At 45.0% G+C, this 23,468-nt stretch overlaps 1 pseudogene; it reads right to left on the bottom strand.

Moving 5' to 3' along the window:
- Positions 1 to 23,207, bottom strand: part of LOC135519714 (probable leucine--tRNA ligase, mitochondrial) — a 41,907-nt pseudogene extending 18,700 nt beyond the window's left edge.
- Between the last annotated feature and the right edge of the window lie 261 nt (positions 23,208 to 23,468).

The following is a 23,468-nucleotide window of genomic DNA, read 5'->3' as shown; positions in this document are numbered from 1 at the left end:
CAAAGGTTTCTGTACCAAATTTTAAGTTCTGCTTTTCTGATGTATCAAATACTTATGTCATGCAATAAAATGCTAATTAATTACTTAAAAATCATACAATGTGATTTTCTGGATTTTTGTTTTAGATTCCGTCTCTCACAGTTGAAGTGTACCTATGATAAAAAAATTACAGACCTCTACATGCTTTGTAAGTAGGAAAACCTGCAAAATCGGCAGTGTATAAAATACATGTTCTCCCCACTGTATATATACACACACAAATACAGTTGAAGTCTGAAGTTTACATACACTTATGTTGGAGTCATTAAAACCCGTTTTTCAACCACTCCACAAATTTCTTGTTAATAAACTATAGTTTTGGCATGTCGGTTAGGACATCTACTTTGTGCATGACACAAGTAATTTTCCAAAAATTGTTTACAGACAGATTATTTCACTTAGAATTCACTGTATCACAATTCCAGTGGGTCAGAAGTTTACATACACTCACTTGACTGTGCCTTTAAACAGCTTGGAAAATTCCAGAAAATTATGTCATGGCTTTAGAAGCTTCTGGTTAATTTACATAATTTGAGTCAATTGGAGGTGTACCTGTGGATGTATCTCTAGGCCCAACTTCAAACTCAGTGCCTCCTTGTTGACATCATGGGAAAACCAAAATAATTTCCCCAAAAGCTCAGGAAAAAAATTGTAGACCTCCACAAGTCTGGTTCATCCTTGGGAGCAATTTCCAAACGCCTGAAGGTACCACGTTCATCTGTACAAACAATAGTACGCAAGTATAAACACCATTGGACCAGGCAGCTGTCATCCTGATTGACCTAAGACAGGGAATTCTTACTCGGATTCAGAATTGTGAAAAACTGAGTTGAAATGTATTTGGCTAAGGTGTAACTTCAACTGATATATATAAAAAATAAAAATTCCATAAATGATTAAATAGTTTGACAACCCTGTTTATAAGCTTTTAAATGATATCAATCTCAACTGTATATCTTTTCCAGTGATGAAGACTTGGATGTATCCTGGTACTGTGCACTATACAACAATGGGTCAACTTTGAGCATCTTTCTCTCTCCATTGTTTGGACATTCATGTCCAAAACGTAACTTTCTGAGCACTTCCACAAATGGGCAAATATGTCTGTAAGGTTTCGTTCCAATCAAAAGGGGTGTTGTCAAAAAGTGATTGAATTGAAATGGATTTACCCAGCAAGGTCAGTGAAGGAAAGACAAATCCTGCCTTTGGGGAAATGAATCTCTTTTGTTAAAGCGCTGGGTATCGCCACCGCCCCAGCAGCTAACGACCAGGAGTTGATCATCTCCATCAGCAGGGAATACAAGTTAAGGATATGTGTGCTTGTTTGCGTGTGTATGAAATTAACTGTTTGAGAGGAAGTGTAAAATGGTGTGCTGATGTGTGAGTGGAAAAGACATGTCAGTGATTAAATGGACAATGCATATTACATTTGTAATATTTGTCTAGATTCTCATTGTATACAAAACTATTTACCGAAGGTGACTTTTGTCTCTACTTCTGTTTCATTTTGGAACAGTCCCAAAAAATATAATCTCTAATCTTCCCTTTTAAATCAGTCAGTACCAGGTCCTACAACACTCCCTCTCCCGCTCTCTATCCCTCTTTCATGTTGTAGAAACTGGTACTGACTGATGTAAAAGTAGAGATTATATTTTGGGGGGGATAGGAAGATAGATAAGACAACCAGAGAGAGCGATACTACAGACAGAGGAAGGGAAAATCCCAGAGCACCTGTCTTGGTTGTGGGGGTCAGTATCTGAAATAGTACCAGGATGAGTCCACAAACATGTCCATGGTGTCGGTCTGCTGTCTGGCCGGTCCTTTACACCTGACAAGACACAACAGGAGAGAGGGGTCAAATAGAACCAGAACAACATTCATTTAATGTGCATTTAAAACAATGCAACAAATGTAACAGTTAGCACTTGAACCTAATTTCCAGCAGGAGGGCAATAGTGCTGGAGGGAGATAGCGCTGGAGGGAGATATGACTCCAAATGTCAAACACAGTATAATGATTGAACATGACACGGCTCAAGTCTTTGTGGATATTTTGTCATGTAGCTAGCTAGCTGGTTTGAATCACCGTTTCTTATTTATAGTGACACATGCGGTAAGAGTGCAGTCATTTTAGAAATTATAAACATCTCCTCCATTGTCCTATTGTGAAATTACTTTTGTTAGTTTAGTTTGTAAGCATAAAGTGTCCAGAGGACTGGCCTGTGTAGTGTGTATCTAATGTGAGCTGGAACCATCTGCCTGTGGAGGTCATGTCCCGTAGGAGATGCTACAGTGAGGCTGGAACCACTACACGACACAGCCATCAGAACCCTGCTCCTGCGCCCTGCCTAAATAACACTGCCAGAGGGACACAGAACCGGCCAGCATCATGCCAGCTTGGTGGGTGGGTGGGTGTGTGTGTGCACCAGCTTGGTGTGTTTGTGTGTGTCTGTTGGAAGTGCCATCCCAGGCCCTTTTCATCCAATCCAAACAGAGCTCTCTGTACACACTGCTCATCTGTCAGCCTCACAGAGAGCAACACATGACACTGGCAAAGGCAAGTGACAAAAAAACTTTTTTTGTACCTACTTTCAACATGCACATTGGAACTGAGAATGTGTCTCACTGTTTAATGAGTCTCCATAGAATAGAACCACCCAGTCAGAATCACCATGCCAGGAAGACCATCAGCAACACTAGAGAAGAACACTACAGCACCCAGCCAGTATCACCATGCCAGGAAGACCATCAGCAACACTAGAGAAGAACACTACAGCACCCAGTCAGAATCACCATGCCAGGAAGACCATCAGCAACACTAGAGAAGAACACTACAGCACCCAGTCAGAATCACCATGCCAGAAAGACCATCAGCAACACTAGAGAAGAACACTACAGCACCCAGCCAGTGTCACCATGCCAGGAAGACCATCAGCAACACTAGAGAAGAACACTACAGCACCCAGTCAGTATCACCGTGCCAGGAAGACCATCAGCAACACTAGAGAAGAACACTACGGCACCCAGTCAGAATCACCATGCCAGGAAGACCATCAGCAACACTAGAGAAGAACACTACAGCACCCAGCCAGTATCACCATGCCAGGAAGACCATCAGCAACACTAGAGAAGAACACTAAAGCACCCAGTCAGCATCACCGTGCCAGGAAGACCATCAGCAACACTAGAGAAGAACACTACAGCACCCAGTCAGTATCACTGTGCCAGGAAGACCATCAGCAACACCAGAGAAGAACACTACGGCACCCAGTCAGAATCACCATGCACGGAAGACCATCAGCAACACTAGAGAAGAACACTACAGCACCCAGCCAGTGTCACCATGCCAGGAAGACCATCAGCAACACTAGAGAAGAACACTACAGCACCCAGTCAGCATCACTGTGCCAGGAAGACCATCAGCAACACTAGAGAAGAACACTACAGCACCCAGTCAGCATCACCATGCCAGGAAGACCATCAGCAACACTAGAGAAGAACACTACAGCACCCAGTCAGTATCACCATGCCAGGAAGACCATCAGCAACACTAGAGAAGAACACTACAGCACCCAGTCAGAATCACCATGCCAGCAAGACCATCAGCAACACTAGAGAAGAACACTACAGCACCCAGTCAGAATCACCATGCCAGGAAGACCATCAGCACCACTAGAGAAGAACACTACAGCACCCAGTCAGAATCACCATGGCAGGAAGACCATCATCAGCACCACTAGAGAAGAACACTACAGCACCCAGTCAGAATCACCATGCCAGGAAGACCATCAGCAACACTAGAGAAGAACACTACAGCACCCAGTCAGAATCACCATGCCAGCAAGACCATCAGCAACACTAGACAAGAACACTACAGCACCCAGTCAGAATCACCATGCCAGGAAGACCATCAGCAACACTAGAGAAGAACACTACAGCACCATACCTGGTCCCCTGTAGTATGGCGCTTTTAATGGCACAAACAGGCAAAAGTTGCCACACACAAGCATATCAACACACCCTCATACTTTACTCTTAAAGTGAGAATACCCCTCTTCATAAACAATCTCACACACACACACACACACACACACACACACACACACACACACACACACACACACACACACACACACACACACACACACACACACACACACACAATACTACGGCAGAGGGGATGCTTAGCAACAAGGCAGAGGTGTTGCAGGTTAATACCCAGGTGCCATTTCATGAGTTCAAAATGCACCACCATACCAAAGAGCCTTTCATGACAAAATAGCAAAATAAAAAACCCACACAGAAGAGGCATTATAGTATCGACCATTCAGGGTACAGATTATTGTAATTTGACAGATATACAGTTTCAGACTCCTGGGGGGCTGTGATTGTTGGACATGTGCTATCTATGACTATGTTTATTCCCTGTCCTGCTGTATATAGGCTGATTTCAGGAATGACAGAGTAGCGGAGCTACAATTCCAACCAGATAGCAAAAATAAACTGAAAGTGCATTGCGGGTGTGTGTGCCAGATTGGGGGAGAATCAGACAGATGTGGCATCAGAAGCAAGAACATTTTAGTTCCTTACTGTAATAGTTTTGCATTAAAATGGTCAAAAAGAAGAAAAAACCTTTTTTTTTCCTCCCCCAAGCAGGAATTTATCTACGACATAAGGGAGTGAGGGACCTAATTGAAGGGGGCCTGATGGGAGGGATGTGTAACCTGATAACTAGCTGTTATTGGCAGAGAGGTTTGGAACTCTCTTTGTTTTTGGTCTATTAACTTATACCGCCTGGTGATGTCACCAGGCAAGCCAAAACGGGAATCAAAAACACTATCCTGGTGTAGCAAGCTAGCTGGACTAATTACACACAGAGTTCAACTGATGGGCCAATTCACAGCAGTAGGCAGACAGGGAGCAGAGACAATATCAGCGGTGGAGGAAATGACTTCTCAAGGACGAGACAGACAGATAAAGCTCCATCTCCCCCACCATCTCTCATCAAACACCTTCTGTACACTCCACCCGGCGGTTAATTGGACATGATCGTTGAGTTAAGAGAGTGAATTTCCTCTGACGCCGTCAACAAGAGATGGAGAGACAAGGAGGAGGAGGACGTCTCTGGATATAGCCGTCAGACCAGACGACCCCATCGCTGTATGACTGAGCTGTTGAAACAGCATTTCCTAGTTACTGTACCACAATTCCACTTCCAATCATGGAACTATCATTTTTTTAAAGAAGGAATCTCCCCATGAAGACATCCTATGTTGGTGAGGGTCTTGGTCATGAGAAGCTGGGTTTGCCCGGTGGGCCTTGGCAAATAGTAGTGCACTATATAGGAAATAGGGTGCCATTGGGGATGCAACCGCCGTTTACCGAGCAGCATTTCATTGACAGTCACCGTCTGCCTGTCTTTGTGTGGTGGGGGCATAGACATGCTTGGCATGTAGGCCTCAGCTGGTTTATATAACCACTGTGACATCTGTCACTCATTACATAACCCTGGTCCCGTGCGTGCGTGCGTGCGTGTGGTGGGGGCATAGACATGCTTGGCATGTAGGCCTCAGCTGGTTTATATAACCACGGTGACATCTGTCACTCATTACATAACCCTGGTCCCGTGCGTGCGTGTGGTGGGGGCATAGACATGCTTGGCATGTAGGCCTCAGCTGGTTTATATAACCACTGTGACATCTGTCACTCATTACATAACCCTGGTCCCGCGCGTGCGTGCGTGCGTGCGTGCGTGCGTGTGGTGGGGGCATAGACATGCTTGGCATGTAGGCCTCAGCTGGTTTATATAACCACGGTGACATCTGTCACTCATTACATAACCCTGGTCCAGCGCGTGCGTGCGGTGGGGGCATAGACATGCTTGGCATGTAGGCTTCAGCTGGTTTATATAACCACTGTGACATCTGTCACTCATTACATAACCCTGGTCCCTGTGTGTTAAAAACTAGCCGGTATTTATATCCTCAATACACAGTGGTTGAATCACTAATGGCACCTTATTCACTTTATAGTGCACTACTTTTGACCAGAATCCATATGGGATGCCTTCTGTATACTCTCTGAAATCACAGGGAGGGTGTCGGTACTCAAAGCTGATCTGGCCTTGGACTCATTTATCCTGACTTTTAGTACAGGCAAAAAGGGGAAACTGACGGAATAGAAAACTGAAAGCATCAGAAATAATTGCCTGAACCTAAGAGCAAGAGAGCACGTCGCTGACTAACCATTGAGAAAGATATACAACCTTGGAAAAATTATTTGATTTTAATATAAGTAAGTGGAATAAAGTGAACTCCGTCACTTATGTTTGTGAACTAGCTATGAACTTCCAATCCAACTGACAGCACCAGCATTCATTTCCAAACTGGACATTTGACCAGATGGCATTAGATTCTGACCCAGGCTGATGGGTCCTGGTCAAGAGCAGTGTGCTACGTAGGGAATAGAGTGCCATTTGGTATGCAACTGAAGTGTTCTCACACCTCACTCAGGGTGTCAGTGTGTTCTCACCTGGGACAGGTACAGCTGATCCAATCATCAGCATGCTCCAGAGGGGATGCCCCCTTCCCCGTGAGGGACAGTAGTTTGGGGAGGGTGACTAGAAGTTGCTCCTCAGGGGCCGCCACAGGACCACAAGACCCACAATGCACCATGGGGATGGGCGTGCCCCAGTACCGCTGCCGGGAAATCAGCCAATCCCTGAGCTTGGTGCTGGTCAGGTGGCCACCCACTTTTCTCTCTGGCCTTCTGGGTAATGGAGTCAAATGCCTCCTCCCTGCTGAGGCCTGTGAACTACACAGAAGAGGGGGATGGATGGAGAGAGAACAGGACGACAGCTTATGAGCTCAAACAGACACGAATTCACGAAAACAAAACAACTATTTATTTCACTCAAAATCTCACGATACATTGCCCAATTCATTCTTTCCCTTACACGGATCAGTCGTCCTGGTCCCTTTGCAGAAAAACAGCCCCAAAGCATGATGTTTCCACCCCCATGCTTCATAGTAGGTATGGTGTTCTTTGGATGCAACTCAGCATTCTTTGTCCTCGACGAGTTGAGTTTTTACCAAAAAGTTATATTTTGGTTTCATCTGACCATATGACATTCTCCCAATCTTCTTCTGGATCATCCATATGCTTTCTAGCAAACTTCAGACGGGCCTGGACATGTACTGGCTTAAGCAGGGGGCTTTGTTACTTTGGTCCCAGCTCTCTGCAGGTCATTCACTAGGTCCCCCCCGTGTGGTTCTGGGGTTTTTGCTCACCGTTCTTGTGATCATTTTGACCCCACGGGGTGAGATCTTGCGTGGGGCCCCAGATCAAGGGAGATTATCAGTGGTCTTGTATGTCTTCCATTTCCTAATAATTGCTCCCACAGTTTATTTCTTCAAACCAAGCTGCTTACCTATTGCAGATTCAGTCTTCCCAGCCTGGTGCAGGTCTACAATTTTGTTTCTGGTGATCTTTGACAGCTCTTTGGTCTTGGCCATAGTGGAGTTTGGAGTATGACTGTTTGAGGTTGTGGACAGGTGTCTTTTATACTTGATAACAAGTTCAAACAGGTGCCATTAATACAGGTAACGAGTGGAGGACAGAGGAGCCACTTAAAGAATAAGTTACAGGTCTGTGAGAGCCAGAAATCTTGCTTGTTTGTAGGTGACCAAATACTTATTTTCCACCATAATTTGCAAATAAATTCATAAAAAATCCTACAATGTGATTTTTTTCTTATTTTGTCTGTCATAGTTGAAGTGTACCTATGATGAAAATTACAGGCCTCTCTCATCTTTTTAAGTGGGAGAACTTGCACAATTGGTGGCTGACTAAATACTTTTTTGCCCCACTGTAGCTGGTCGCTAGACTAACTTACCAACCTACATTTTTTTTATGACATGGGCTAATTGAGTGACTGCTGATGCACAACCAAATTTCAAAATTGCACCTTGTGTATTCTATTATTCCATTAACAGTAAGTTGGACCAATTTCAACTCAGTCGGGGTCTCAAGGGCCTAAAAAAAAGAGGGGGCCGTGGGTTGCTGGGATATGGCTAGTTCCTCATGGGTATTGCCCTCCTTGTGGACTCGTGGAGTGAGAAAAACACCAAGCAGGGAACTCCCTTCTAGAGAGTTAAAGTTACATCATTCCAACAGCAGCCAAACGCCCAGTGTACGACAGCGACACACTGCAGGCTCAAGGACACACCGGCACAGTGACATCTACAAACATGTACAGGACACAGGGAAAGGCTGAATGTGATTCATGAAATTTTCCAAGCCACCATGCTTCTACATCTGTATTGCTTGCCGTTTTAGGCTGGGTTTCTGTATAGCACTTTGTGACATCGGCTGATGTAAAAGGGGATTTATAAATAGAATTGATTATTTCAATCAGAGAGACGAACAAAAGCTCAGAGGCCAATAATACATACTGTATGTGCAAGCCATGTGGACGTTCAAACCCACACACATCCACGTACCGATGACAGTGTCTAGATGACTTTCAAACTCCTGCTTGCTGGAGATCACCAGGGGAAGTTCCTGACCGGTAAATAGGTTGTGGGCTGTGACCTCTGTCAGGCAGTCTGGGGGTCAAAGGTCAGGAGTCGGCACTTCTCCCCTGGTGCCTCATTATCAACACACACACACACAGATAGAGACAGAGAGAGAGAGAGACAGAGACAGAGAGAAGATAGTGAAAAAGAGTGAGAGATGTGGGGGAGTGAGATAGAGAGAGAGAATAGTGTGTGTGAGAGAGAGAGAGAGAGAGAGAGAGAGAGAGAGAGGGAGAATAGACAGTGAAAGAGAGTGACATAGTTGGGGGAGTGAGAAAGAGAGAGAGAGGGAAAGCGAGAGAAAGAGATAGATAAAGAGAGCGATTCAGGGGAATCCCAATAAATGGCCATTTGAATGCATAGAAATACCATGAAGTGATCCAGAGGCCCATTTTAATGTATCTGTGACCAACAGATGCATATCTGTATTCCCAGTCATGTGAAATCCATAAAATAGGGCCTATTAAATGTATTACAATTGACTGATTTCCTTATTTGAACTGTAAATCAGTAAAATCTTTGAAATTGTTGCATGTTGAGTTTATATTTTTGTTCAGTAAAATGTGCCATTGCTCTGACAGAGTTACAACGGGCCACATATACTAAATATTTATTGTAAGCCACTTTAGATTACATCAGCACTTAAAAATGATCACAGACTACCAGGTCTGGACAGTGGTTCCTTCCTACCTCTGCCTGTCTGCAGGACTCTCTCCAGAGCTGAGTGGACTGGGCTGGTACCATGCAGCAGTCTGTGGGAGGGGACAATGGACAGGTAGGCAGCCCCAAACACTGCCTCTGGGCTGGAGGTGTAGCCTGCTAGAGTCTCCCCTGTCTCCTCCCCATTCACCTTCATGGAGGGAAGGATAGAGAGACACACACACAGTTTATGGATAAATACATGGAAGGACAGTAACTTGGCTACATTTGTTGTTGATCAGGGTAAAGGAGAGTTAAAAAAAACAAACATAACACTAGTTGGTAAGAAAAAAGAAAACACCATAGCAAGGTTTGTATGCAATATTTAGCAATTGATCATGTTTTAACGTTAATACGTTAACATGCTATCGCCTGACAGAAATCCCATTAAATTGTCACCAAAAATACAGAATCATAATACAGATACTCTGGGAGTCATTTAGTACAGAACACCCTTGACAATGTTAAAGATGTAATGGGACTGGTTCCTGCTTCCCATCTACAAAACCACCGATGGCACTAATTTTAATTACCCACTCTGCCAGGATCTGACTGATTTATGAGAACCGAACCCCCCTCCCCCTCACTCACACACACACACACACACACACACACACACACACACACACACACACACACACACACACACACACACACACACACACACACACACACACACAGTGAGAAAGAGTCACAACCCCCCTTACCATAAATATGATTACGATTTTAATAAGGAAGGAAGGCATCAACCTAATACATTTCCTCCGTCTGCTGCAAGGAGTTCTGTGACTGGGGTGACTGGAGATCACAATAGGCTTTTAGCAAAACCATTTTAGAATGTCAATACTCTTTCAACAAGTTCATTGGATATTTCAATGGAAATAAACACAGTCACTATGTTTGATTAAATTGCTGGTTGCAGAGGGATGACTGGTGCTGCTAGCTGAATGAGAATGATATAGCAGGTGAGAATCTATGCGCTAATCCTAGTGATAATCCTAGAATACCTTAAAATGTTTATACCTGGAAAACTAAGTAGTCTAAACTAAACCAAGAAGCAACAGATGAAAGATGTGAGTCTAACCTTGAGGTGGAAGTCGAAGTAGCAGCCGGTGCAGTCTCCAATCTACCACTCTGTACCCGTACCACTCTGGCAGCTCCGCCAGGGCGTCCAGGAGGAGCTGGGAGAGAGAGATACATCATACTTTCTTTTATTTATCATATTGATGCTAAATATATCCTAGAGATGTTAAATCATATTGTAATGTTAGATGAAGATACTGTGTGCATTTGGGGAACACCCACTGGGTTCAAGTCCCAGATCAGCACATCATCAACTTTTCCTCTTTACCCCGTGAGGCTCTTCCAAAGCTCAGTCAATCTCCTGGCACAATACCACAGTCTACCTCGTCTCATATTATGTAGTCAAAGAGGGATTTTAGAAATCCTGACCTCCACAAGGCCTACTTTTGCGTTTATCGCAAAGCAATCGCTCATGACTCAACAGTTTCATAATGAGAGGGAGATACAGATGTAGAGAGAAAGAGAGAGACACACACACACACACACACACACATACACACACACACACTTTTAAAAGGAAGCTATGCATAACAAAAAGGGGCAGGCCAGAAAGCCCCAGCTGCGTTCCTCTTCTGTCTGAATGGAGAATATAAAAAGGCAACAGCACCAAATTGATATACTTCTCCCCCACTGTCACAACCCATTACCAAGCCACCCTCTGAGATCTCTACCCAACAAACTGTAATAACACCAATAACAGCAATTACAACCTAAACTAACAATGGCGATAAGGATGATTGTAATTGCAGTGTGTATCAATGTTATTTCACCGTTTCTAAAGCATGGATGGAGAGAGAGACAATCAGAGAGAGAGAGAAAGACAGAATCTGAGAGACTGAGAAAGAGATTGGTGTCTTGCCCTAAATGCTGGTGTCTGTGTGTCAGTCAAGCAGCCTAGCAACAACGCCAGTGAGAGCATACAGCCTGGCTGCCAGCAGGCTGTGGTGTCTGAGACACCCCGCCTTGAAGTGTCACAGCGATGTCACCAAGAACAAACGCCCGCTGAGGGGAACGGAGGTGAGGTGGTACTCTGCTCAAACCATGAGATGAAGAGAAAAAAACTAAACTAAATTGTGTCTTTGTCTCCAGAAAAGAAACATCATTGGAGCCACATATACCCTCAGGTTTAACCAGAGATGTAGGCCTAAGGCTGGGTCAATTCCAAGGGTTGCCATGGCAACCCAGTAAAGCCGTAAAATTCTAGATCAATAAAGTGAGGGTGGCTAAGGTTTTCTTGTGTGTCCGTGTCAATGTCCGTGTGGGTGCGTGCGAGTGTGTTTCCCTGCATCTTTTGTAGCATCTCTCCTACATGCGTTCATACATTAAATATTTGATCACCTTAACACATGCATGTGAATATATCTGAGGCTGCCTATGGAACAATCTAACAAAGCTTAATAGAGTGTGTATGTTTGTATGCCTGTGTAAAATGATGAATGTATGTGTAGCCTGTGTGAGGCTGGTAATTGAAGTGAATGCCATGTTGTTGATATACAAGACACTACAGTGTGATGTGTTCAAATGAGAGTCCATCAGTGTGTGTGATTATGCACGAAATAGAAAACATCTATTGTCAATGTAAGTATTAATTGTGTTCATCGTGTGTGTGTGTGTGAATCTCAGATGTAAAGTGCAGTGACAGGTAAGGTTGCACATTTTGGGGAATATTCAGAGGTGGAAACTTTCCGTGGGAATTAAAAGGAATATATGGGAAATAACGGGACTATATGGGAATTAATGGAAATATATACAAATTAATATTAATACCATTTAAATGTAGATGTTTTTTTGCATAGGATATATTTACCATACCATATGGAGACAGAAACATAAACCTTTTAACTTATTTTAAGTAGACATAACTGCAAATTATTCCAATTTAAATTTAAAAAAAACTATTTAGTTATGAATTAAAATTTAATGAAACGAGTTCTGTTCACATGGGATGATTTCACTGAACAACAAAATAAAGGGAATATTGATCTCCAATGATAAATCGCATTTCCCAAAAACCTTTTCAACATACATCTGTAAAATGATAGTCTAGAAACAAAAGCTTTGGTTGTTTTTTTATTTAACCTTTAACTAGGCAAATCAATTAAGAACAAATTCTTATTTACAATGACGGGCCAGGAACAGTGGGTTAACTGCCTTGTTCAGGGGCAGGACGACAGATTTTTACCTTGACAGCTCAGGGATTTGATCTAGCAACCAATCTAGCAACCTGGCACAACGCTCTAACCACTAGGCTACCTGCCATCATCCTCTCAGGCTTCCATGTCTTCTCCCTGGACCTCCTCAATGTCCACCTCTTTAACATCAGGCTCTGAGACCTCATCTTCACTGTCACTTTCCAACCTTGTTGAGGATGGCTCATGGTCAGGCTCAAAAAGCTTCAAATTTTCCCAGATGGCCACCAATTTTTCAACCCTTGTATTGATCAGCCTGTTGCGTGCTCTGGTGTGTGTGTTCCCAAACAAGGACCAGTTGCACTCTGAGGCGGCTGATGTTGATGGGATTTGGAGGAGGATGGAGGCAGCAGGGGAAAGAGCCTCAGATCCACAAACTCCCTATGACCAGGTGGCTGATGAGATATGTTGGCACGACTGCCATATTGTATCTCCATCCCAAAGCCCTTGCTTGGAAGTGAACTTCGCCAGACTGCCAAGAACCTTGCCCTCATCCAGGCCAAGGTGGCGAGACACAGTAGTGATGACACCATAGGCCTTGTTGATCTCTGCACCAGACAGGATGCTCTTGCCAGCATACTTGGGGTCCAACATGTATGCTGCTGCGTGTATGGACTTCAGGCAGAAGTCTTCACGCTTTTTGATGTATTTCAGAACTGCAGTTTCCTCTGCTTAGAGCAACAGTGAAGTGGGTAGGGCAGTATGGATTTCTTCTCTTAGTCTGAACATCAGACAGGATGGCATTGTCTCCCTCAATCCATGCAATGGCTACTGCTATAGGTTTCAGGAGTTTCAAGCTGCTTACCACTCACTCCCAAAATACATCATCCAGGAGGATCCTCTTGATGGGGCTGTCCATATCGGCAGACTGTGATATGGACCATTTCTTGGAGAGACTCCTACTCCTTGAGTAGATAAAGCATGTCTGGTTGGAGGGTTGTATGCTGGGCGAAGACCATTCAGAAATCTCTTTCAATACACATTGCCTGTGAGCAACAGAGGTGAACCATTTGCATACACAGCTTGAGCAAGACATTAATCAGCATTTCTCTGACTACGTTACTCCATTACGTTAAAAAAACTTCTGATTCCAGCCACCTGGGTGGCGCAGTGGTTAAGGGCGCTGTACTGCAGCGCCAGCTGTGCCACCAGAGACTCTGGGTTCGCGCCCAGGCTCTGTCATAACCGGCCGCGACCGGGAGGTCCGTGGAGCGACGCACAATTGGCCTAGCGTCGTCCAGGTTAGGGAGGGTTTGGCCAGTAGGGATATCCTTGTCTCATTGCGCACCAGCAACTCCTGTGTACAGTGTTTCCTCTGACACATTGGTGCGGCTGGCTTCCGGGTTCGATGCGCACTGTGTTAAGAAGCAGTCCGGAGGAGGACGCATGACTTTCAACATTCGTCTCTCCTGAGCCAGTATGGGAATTGTAGCGATGAGACAAGATAGTAGCTACTAACAATTGGATACTGTGAAATTGGGGAGAAAAAAAGGGTTAAAATTCAAACAACAACAAAAACTTCTGATTCCAGGAGGACCATGAGCTGTTGCTAATAAGGGGTCTGATTTATCATTTTCACCTCGAATAGAAGTAGATGGACTGTTGCTTGTTGTGAGTGCTGAGGGAATTTTATGCACTTGGCCAGATTATTCTTCATCTTTGTTGCATTCTTCACATAGGATTTGGCCCAGTATTTGCAAATGTACACAGCTTTTCCTTCTACATTCGCTGCAGTGAACTGTCTCCACACATCAGATAGTGCCCGTGGCATTTTCCTGTAAAGATTAGAAAAACATTTGTAAAAAAATAAATAAAATACAATTCCATGTACAGATAAATAGTTAGATTAAACAACTCCTTTGTAAGATACATGTTTTAAAATGAAACATGTATGGAAACAGATGAATTAACACTCCTCAGTTAGCAGGCTCAAGCAAGCTAAAACCCACACGGTAGCAAAAACTAACTAGCAGAAATTGTTAACAAGTTAGAAATGACTGCACTCTACTATTTACTCGTTAACAAAATATCATGTATGTCATATAAAATATATTCACGCCACCCAGTATTGTAATCAAAACTTACCAGAAAGCATGTAGTCCTTGGCTCAGACAGTGTAGTAGTGTGTGCTCAATAGCATCTCATTAGTGTGCAAGATCTTAAGAATCAGCTGTACATGTGATAGAAGAGTGCAGTGCACATGTGATGGTAGAATGCACTGTGCATGCAGAGGGTTGCAATTCCACTGAACTGGGGATGGTTTAACCAAAATATGCCATGAGACCAAGAATTGCCTTGTGTATCCCACAAAAAAGCAAAGCTAATTTTTTATTTTTTTTAAATTTAAGCAAAATTCCCGGGCTTAACTTCCCATGGAAAAACTCAGACCCATTTACAACCCTAGTGACAGGTTCATACTGCTGAAGCCTGCTGGTTAATGCGTGAGTATGTCTTTACCAGGGGAAGTGGGGAAACGGGAAATGTTACCAGCATGCACACATCAAGCAACTCTTACCAATCAAGGCTCTAGCAGCATAGGGAACCTGACCTTCTGGCCCACCAATCAGAGAAGTTTGGAAGGCTTCCACGCACAGCCTCTCAGTACCAACCATTCCTCACCTGGAGAAGTTTGAATCAGTGCAACTTCAGTTACTCTCACTCCATGTGCACAGGTTCAAGCTGCCTGTGTGTGTGTGTGAGTGATTGCATGTGTTCACACTCTTCAGCCTGTCAGTGTGCCGCCTAACCCATGGGTGGAATAAATCTCCAGAGAGGGTCATTTCAACCCAGAGCATAGCTGGTAGTGGCTGGTAGTGATTATGAGACCCTGCTGCTGGAGACATGGAGGTTTCTCATCAGTCAGACTGGCCAGGACCGGCGAGGCCAGCCTAGGAATGACACCCTCAGCAGGCTGTTGATTACACAGCCAGGGCTGGGTTCAAGTAGTATTTATTGTCTTTCAAATACTCTGAGCATTTGATTGACCCAGTCTAACATGCCAGATGGGTGGGCTTTGCAGTTTGCACTTTTGAAGCTATTCCAATGGTTCCATTGTGCCAGGTAAGATGACTCAATCACAGCTAAAGTATTTGAAATAAAACAGATCCTACTTGAGCCCAGGTTTGTTCCACAGCCAGGGCTGAAGCGGCTGCCATGCCCCCCCCCCCCCCTGCCATTCTCACACAGCCTCTAATGTAGCCAGCCAATCAGATTATGCCAAAAGTCGCAGGTGGTGAGATTGATGTGATAGGATGCCCTTTGACCCTTGACGGGCTTATCCCCAATACACCCTCCATGCGCACGAGACGCACACACCTACCTTGGCGTAGTTGGTGGTCTTAATGAACCACTGCCTGAGTAATTTCTGCTCCACCAGAGCTCCAGACCTCCAGGAGCATCCACTGTCATCCACCTGCTCATCAGTCAACACCGTCTGGTCCACAGGGTCCCAGTTCACCACCGCCTGGAACCCACACATGCACAGATTACAATTACTACAACTACACACAGACACAAAGACAGACATAAGCCAACATCACAGGAGCTGATCGAATCAGAGAAAGATGTCTACTGATACGAGTGCCAAAATACCTTGCATCTGATTAAACTACATGACCTCTCCACTACAGCACAGATTTTCTGATTGTCTGTAATCTACTATACAAAATGTGTTTTCCTCACAAAGCCAAAGGAGGCTCCATAGTTACTGAAGACTGTTCCCCAGGCCACTGAGCCTCTGTTGCCTGCCTGAGAGTCATCCTCCTGGGGTGTGTCTCCCTCATCCTGCCTCCCTGGAGCTCTACACACAGCCTATGACAATACCAGGGGCATGACTGCATCACATTAGTTCAAAGTGTCGTCATCTCCCCGTCAGCAGAGATGGAAAGGAGATGAAGAGAGGAAACCACTTTGGAATATTGAGACAGCCTATGACAAGGATTGGACAGACTCAGACTCAAGGACCCCGAACCTACCTCTTTCTGATAGGCCGAGCTTGACGAACAGCCACTGGGTCCACCTGTAATAGTCTGGCAGGCAGGTGGTCACCTCCTGGTCAGAGGAGAGGGAAGCAGAGGGATCCACAAGATGATTCATACACACACACACACGAGAGAAAAGTGTAATCAACCCACACAGAGCCTCCCACCGGAAGGTTGGAGGTGGTGCTCAGCTCCTCCCATTACTCACCTTGTCCCAATTAAACCAGAGCCCTAGGCTGTCGAGCTGCTCCCGCATGGACTGGATATTACTGGGGACGGAGACAGACAGGGGAGAGGAGGACGTTAGGGGGAATGAGAGCGAGAGAGAGAGAGAGAGAGAGAGAGGTGTTTGTGTCGTATCTTGTATTGTACCTCTTCGTCCATTCCTCCGGGTCAAGGCCTCTCTCGATGGCAGCGTTCTCTGCTGGGAGTCCATAGCATCCCAGCCCATTGGGTTTAGCACCTAATAACAGTAACACAGAAATCAGTTACATATCACACCTGGCTGTTCTTCCCTGCCCATTGGGTTTCTACACGTTACACACAGCCCCCAAGACAACAGTTCAATTCAATTTAAAATACTTGATTTGTCCCCTTAGGCCGGGCAATTACTAACACAGCTATAGCTCTCTGTTCGATGCCAGAAGGCATGTAATATACGTATAAGCTGTTAAACCCAACCAGAGTGTAAGGCAGAGAGGTGAGGGAACATAACATCTAATGCATGTAGAGTGGCTGTGCACAGGCCCATAAAGGCCTAATGTTGTAATGTGAGTTATACAGGGAACATACCGGCGCTGGTCTGATTGGATGTGTTAAATGGAGGATGGTCATAGGAACCAAGGCCTCTCTGTGTTCATCATCATCATAATCTATATTTCATTCACACTAGAATTGGGGTTGAAAGGCACTGTACTTTGCAGCACTGACAGACGTGATCAGCGGTTTCCACAGGCTTCCAGCTTTTGCTTGCTGGCAGTCAGTCAGTCCCACCCTTCTCCTCCTCATAATGTGTTTTCTCACTTACTTCCACTTCTTCATACCAGTGTCTCACTCCTTCCCCCCGCTTCTCACAACACTATTAAGAATTGATAACCTCCTTTCACCCTTCTCTATTCCTTCTTCACGCTTCGCTTTCTCTTACTGAAGAGAAAGAAAACGGAGGAGAGGCAATAAAGGGAGGAGTGGAGAAGAGAATGGAAGAGAAGTGGAAAGAGAGAGAGGTGAGGGGGACAGGAGAGGAGAGCAGTGTGCATCAACTAACGAGTCTGACGTTTCAGACAAAAATCGGTATCCTTGGTAACTGCCTGGGCCTAATTTGTAAAGCCGAGTGCTGGAAGATATCAGTCTAAGTGAGCGCCTTCGTGCCGAGGTAAAATATACAGACATTGACGAGAGAAATGAGTACCTGTAGATGTAGAAATATAAAGAAGTCCCTACGGTCATTAAAATAGATGTGCTTGCCGTGTTAATACGCCGTTTTATCAGTTTAAATGTGCCCATTATCTAATGTAGTGAGGAGGACCTTTAGCTGATCTGTTGTCGAGAAGAGAAGAACTCCTGACGGACAGGGTCAGGCTGTCTGCCTCGGTTCATTTCTCAAAGTTACATCAGCCCAAAGAGACTGTCAGAGGAAAACTACTTTTTAACAGTCAATGCTCCACAACAACCCCAGGGCCAAAGTCAAGTCTCTAACTCTCCCACTACGACTGTATTGCCTACATTTAACCTATGGATAACCTATGGATAGAGAAGGAGCTAAGAGAGAAACCTGTCCACAGAGTGGAAGACTTAGATGTATATTAGGGAGTGACTTGTCCATCCAGGCCAGCAGGACAGCCTGACAGACAGGAGTCACAGGGGAGGGGGCTGATTTTGGGCAACACACTGGCACGGCTATGCTAAAGTGTATGTGTGTCCACCCACACACAAATCCCAAAAGCTCTGGTTCCATCTGTGAAGAGACGAGCTGCAGGCTGAAAGCAGAGCAGAGCCACAGGCAGTATAACCACTAAACATCACACCACAACTAGGCTGCAGGGAAGGGATTTTGTCTCTACAAGTGTAATCCCGTTGAATGACTGAACTAGTTGAAGACAACTTGTTCTCTCTCTGGTGTGTCTGTGCTCGCATGTTTGTGTGTGTGGACAGAGTAAATGGATTATCTTTCTCTCTGACAGATGCTGACAGACAAATATCCCCTTGGGCAGCAGCGTGTAGCTGTCTATCCATGACGGTCCATACGACAGCTGAAATAAAAGTGGTTAGGAAGACAGCATTACAGCCCTACTGCTGGTAGCTCAGATGCAGCCTACCTGCTAACAAAAATAAAGTCCATATGAAGACAGAAATGTAGCCAACACTGTGACCCTTTGAGTGGATGAGGGCATTTGCTCAGTAAACAACCAGCTGGGCAAAGCTATGAGCAGCAAATACACAAAAAACACACCTGCAGATATATTCAGTCACAGTCACAGCTGCATGACATACAGCAGGTTGTTAATGGATTAGTAAACCCTGAGGGCTTATTGACTCAAGTGTGATGGATGAAACATCAGGGTTGTGTTCATTAGGGCATGCAACGGAAAACAAAAATGTGTTATTGCACCAGTCCCTCCCTGCTTCAATATGAACACGACCCAGGCGATAGTGCTCATAATTACTCTACTCCTCAGTCTCCTCTTTGCTTCTCCTGAACCTCAGTCTCTCTCCAACCCCTATCCATCTCTCTCTGAGTGGGAGGGAACAAAACCCTGCTGCTTACAAAACAATGACAGGCCCGTTGTGCTACACTCACACAACACTGACAGCACTTTGTCAGGCTCCATTAAATCAACCCCTGAGGACTCATCCAAAATGGCACCCTATTCCCTATATATTGCACTGCTTTGGACCAGAGCCCTATGGACCCTGGTAAAAAAAAAAAATCCCCTATAAAAGGGAATCTGGTGCCATTTGGAACGTAGCCTGAGAGAGGAGGGCCTACAACACAACACACACCAAAGAGGCGCTGTCCGTCTCGCTGAGGGGGAGTGGGTTGTTATTGTGATGAAGAGAAGAATGGCTGGAGTAATAGTTTAGAACAGTATACAGAGGGAGGGAGGGTAAGAGAGGAGGGAGAGAGAGAGGGGGGAGGGGAGGATGAAGAAAGAGAGAAGAAAAGAGAGAAAGAGTGAGATGAGTGAGGGTCACAGTGAATTCTTTAGTAACCATTTCAAGCTGTGGGTGACTGGCTGCATTAGGGGACACAGTGACAAATCCGAATGGTGTCTCTGTGGAGTCATTTGTCACCAGTGGTTTGTAGGACACCAACGGTGTGATCATCATCTCTCTTAAAACACCAACACACATTTTTCACACTTTTCTATGAGGTGGAGAGTTATCAACATGGATAGTGGGAGCATCCCTCCCTGTTTTACCCCTGCAGAAACACTTAAAGGCAGATGTCTTAGAGGGGCTCACCAACTGAAAGAGTCATTGTTTTGACATGAAACCCTTTTATGCCGTAATCATGTCTGATAATGTGCCATGCGTAGGTAGTCCCACTGAAAAGGGGTCTTGTGGCTAAGAGCACTTAGGTAATTCGCACAGTTCGGATTACCACTTCATTTTAAGAATGTGAAATGTCTGAAAATTATTTGAGAGAATGATTTATTTCAACAAGCCTTCAACAAGCTTCCCACAATAAGTTGGGTGAATTTTGTACTCAAATCAAATCAAATTTTATTTGTCACATACACATGGTTAGCAGATGTTAATGTGAGTGTAGCGAAATGCTTGTGCTTCTAGTTCTGACAATGCAGTAATAAATAACAAGTAATCTAACCTAACAATTCCACAACTACTACCTTATACACACACAAGTGTAAAGGGATAAGAAATATGTACATAAAGATATATGAATGAGTGATGGTACAGAACGGCATAGGCAAGATGCAGTAGATGGTATCGAGTACAGTATATACATATGAGATTGGTAATGTAGGGTATGTAAACATTATACATTGCTCAAAAAAATAAAGGGAACACTTAAACAACACAATGTAACTCCAAGTCAATCACACTTCTGTGAAATCAAACTGTCCACTTAGGAAGCAACACTGATTGACAATACATTTCACATGCTGTTGTGGAAATGGAATAGACAACAGGTGGAAATTATAGGAAATTAGCAAGACCCCCCCAATAAAGGAGTGGTTCTGCAGGTGATAACCACAGACCACTTCTCAGTTCCTATGCTTCCTGGCTGATGTTTTGGTCACTTTTGAATGCTGGCGGTGCTTTCACTCTAGTGATAGCATGAGACGGAGTCTACAACCCACACAAGTGGCTCAGGTAGTGCAGCTCATCCAGGATGGCACATCAATGCGAGCTGTGGCAAGAAGGTTTGCTGTGTCTGTCAGCGTAGTGTCCAGAGCATGGAGGCGCTACCAGGAGACAGGCCAGTACATCAGGAGACGTGGAGGAGGCCGTAGGAGGGCATCAACCCAGCAGCAGGACCTCTACCGCCGCCTTTGTGCAAGGAGGAGCAGGAGGAGCACTGCCAGAGCCCTGCAAAATGACCTCCAGCAGGCCACAAATGTGCATGTGTCTGCTCAAACGGTCAGAAACAGACTCCATGTGGGTGGTATGAGGGCCCGACGTCCACAGGTGGGGGTTGTGCATACAGCCCAACACCGTGCAGGACGTTTGGCATTTGAAGAGAACACCAAGATTGGCAAATTCGCCACTGGCGCCCTGTGCTCTTCACAGATAAAAGCAGGTTCACACTGAGCACATGTGACAGACGTGACAGTCTGGAGACGCCGTGGAGAACGTTCTGCTGCCTGCAACATCCTCCAGCATGACCGGTTTGGCGGTGGGTCAGTCATGGTGTGGGGTGGCATTTCTTTGGGGGGCCACACAGCCTTCCATGTGCTCGCCAGAGGTAGCCTGACTGCCATTAGGTACCGAGATGAGATCCTCAGACCCCTTGTGAGACCATATGCTGGTGCGGTTGGCCCTGGATTCCTCCTAATGCAAGACAATGCTAGACCTCATGTGGCTGGAGTGTGTCAGCAGTTCCTGCAAGAGGAAGGCATTGATGCTATGGACTGGCCCGCCCTTTCCCCAGACCTGAATCCAATTGAGCACATCTGGGACATCATGTCTCGCTCCATCCACCAACACCACGTTGCACCATAGACTGTCCAGGAGTTGGCGGATGCTTTAGTCCAGGTCTGGGAGGAGATCCCTCAGGAGACCATCCGCCACCTCATCAGGAGAATGCCCAGGCGTTGTAGGGAGATCATACAGGCACGTGGAGGCCACACACACTACTGAGCCTCATTTTGACTTGTTTTAAAGACATTACATCAAAGTTGGATCAACCTGTAGTGTGGTTTTCCACTTGAATTTTGAGTGTGACTCCAAATCCAGACCTTCATGGGTTGATAAATTTGATTTCCATTGATACTTTTTGTATGATTTTGTTGTCAGCAAATTCAGCTATGTAAATAAAAAAGTATTTAATAAGAATATTTCATTCATTCAGATCTAGGATGTGTTATTTTAGTGTTCCTTTATTTCTTTGAGCAGTGTATTAAGTGGCATTGTTTAAAATGGCTAGTGATACATCAATTTCCATTATTAAAGTGGCCGGAGTTGAGTAAGTATGTTGGCAGCAGCCATTCAATGTTAGTGGTGGCTGTTTAACAGTCTGATGGCCTTGAGATAGAAGCTGTTTTTCAGTCTCTCGGGCCCTGCTTTGATGCACCTGTACTGACCTCGCCTTCTGGATGATAGCAGGGTCAACAGGCAGTGGCTCGGGTGGTTGTTGTCCTTGATGATCTTTATGGCCTTCCTGTAACATCGGGTGGTGTAGGTGTCCTGGATGGCTTGTTCCCCCAAGGCACCTAGTTATCACTTTTGCCTTATGGCAAGGTGCTCCATCATGCTGGAAAAGGCATTGTTCATCACAAAACTGTTCCTGGATGGTTGGGAGAAGTTGCTCTCGGAGGATGTGTTGGTACCATTCTTTATTCATGGCTGTGTTCTTAGGCAAAATTGTGAGTGAGCCCACTCCCTTGGCTGAGAAGCAACCCCACATGAATGGTCTCAGGATGCTTTACTGTTGGCATGACACAGGAGTGATGGTAGCGCTCACCTGGTCTTCTCCGGACAAGCTTTTTTCCGGATGCCCCAAACAATCGGAAAGGGGATTCACCAGAGAAAATGACTTTACCCCAGTCCTCAGCAGTCCAATCCCTGTACCTTTTGCAGAATATCAGTCTGTCCCTGATGTTTTTTCTGGAGAGAAGTGGCTTCTTTGCTGCCCTTCTTGATATGAGGCCATCCTCCAAAAGTCTTCGTCTCACTGTGCATGCAGATGCACTCACATCTGCCTGCTGCCATTCCTGAGCAAGCTCTGTACTGGGGGTGCCCCGATACCGCAGCTGAATCAACTCGGTCCTGGCACTTGCTGGACTTTCTTGGGCGCCCAGAAGCCTTCTTCACAACAATTGAACCGCTCTCCTTGAAGTTCTTCATGATCCAATAAATGGTTGATTTAGGTGCAATCTTACTGGCAGCAAAATCCTTGCCGGTGAAGCCCTTTTTGTGTAAAGCAATGATGATGGCACGTGTTTCCTTGCAGGTAACCATGGTTGACAGAGGAAGAACAATGATTCCAAGCACCACACTCCTTTTGAAGCTTCCAGTCTGTTATTTGAACTCAATCAGCATGACAGAGTGATTTCCAGCTTTATCCTTGTCAACACTCACACCTGTGTTAACGAGAGAATCACTGACATGATGTTAGATGGTCTTTTTGTGGCAGGGCTGAAATGCAGTGGAAATGTTTTTGGGGGATTCAGTTCAATTGCATGGCAAGGAGGGACTTTGCAATTAATTGCAAATTCACCT

Source organism: Oncorhynchus masou, chromosome 29 (assembly GCF_036934945.1).
Source record: "Oncorhynchus masou masou isolate Uvic2021 chromosome 29, UVic_Omas_1.1, whole genome shotgun sequence".
Classification (NCBI taxonomy): domain Eukaryota; kingdom Metazoa; phylum Chordata; class Actinopteri; order Salmoniformes; family Salmonidae; genus Oncorhynchus; species Oncorhynchus masou.
This window is presented reverse-complemented; position numbering and strand designations above follow the sequence as displayed.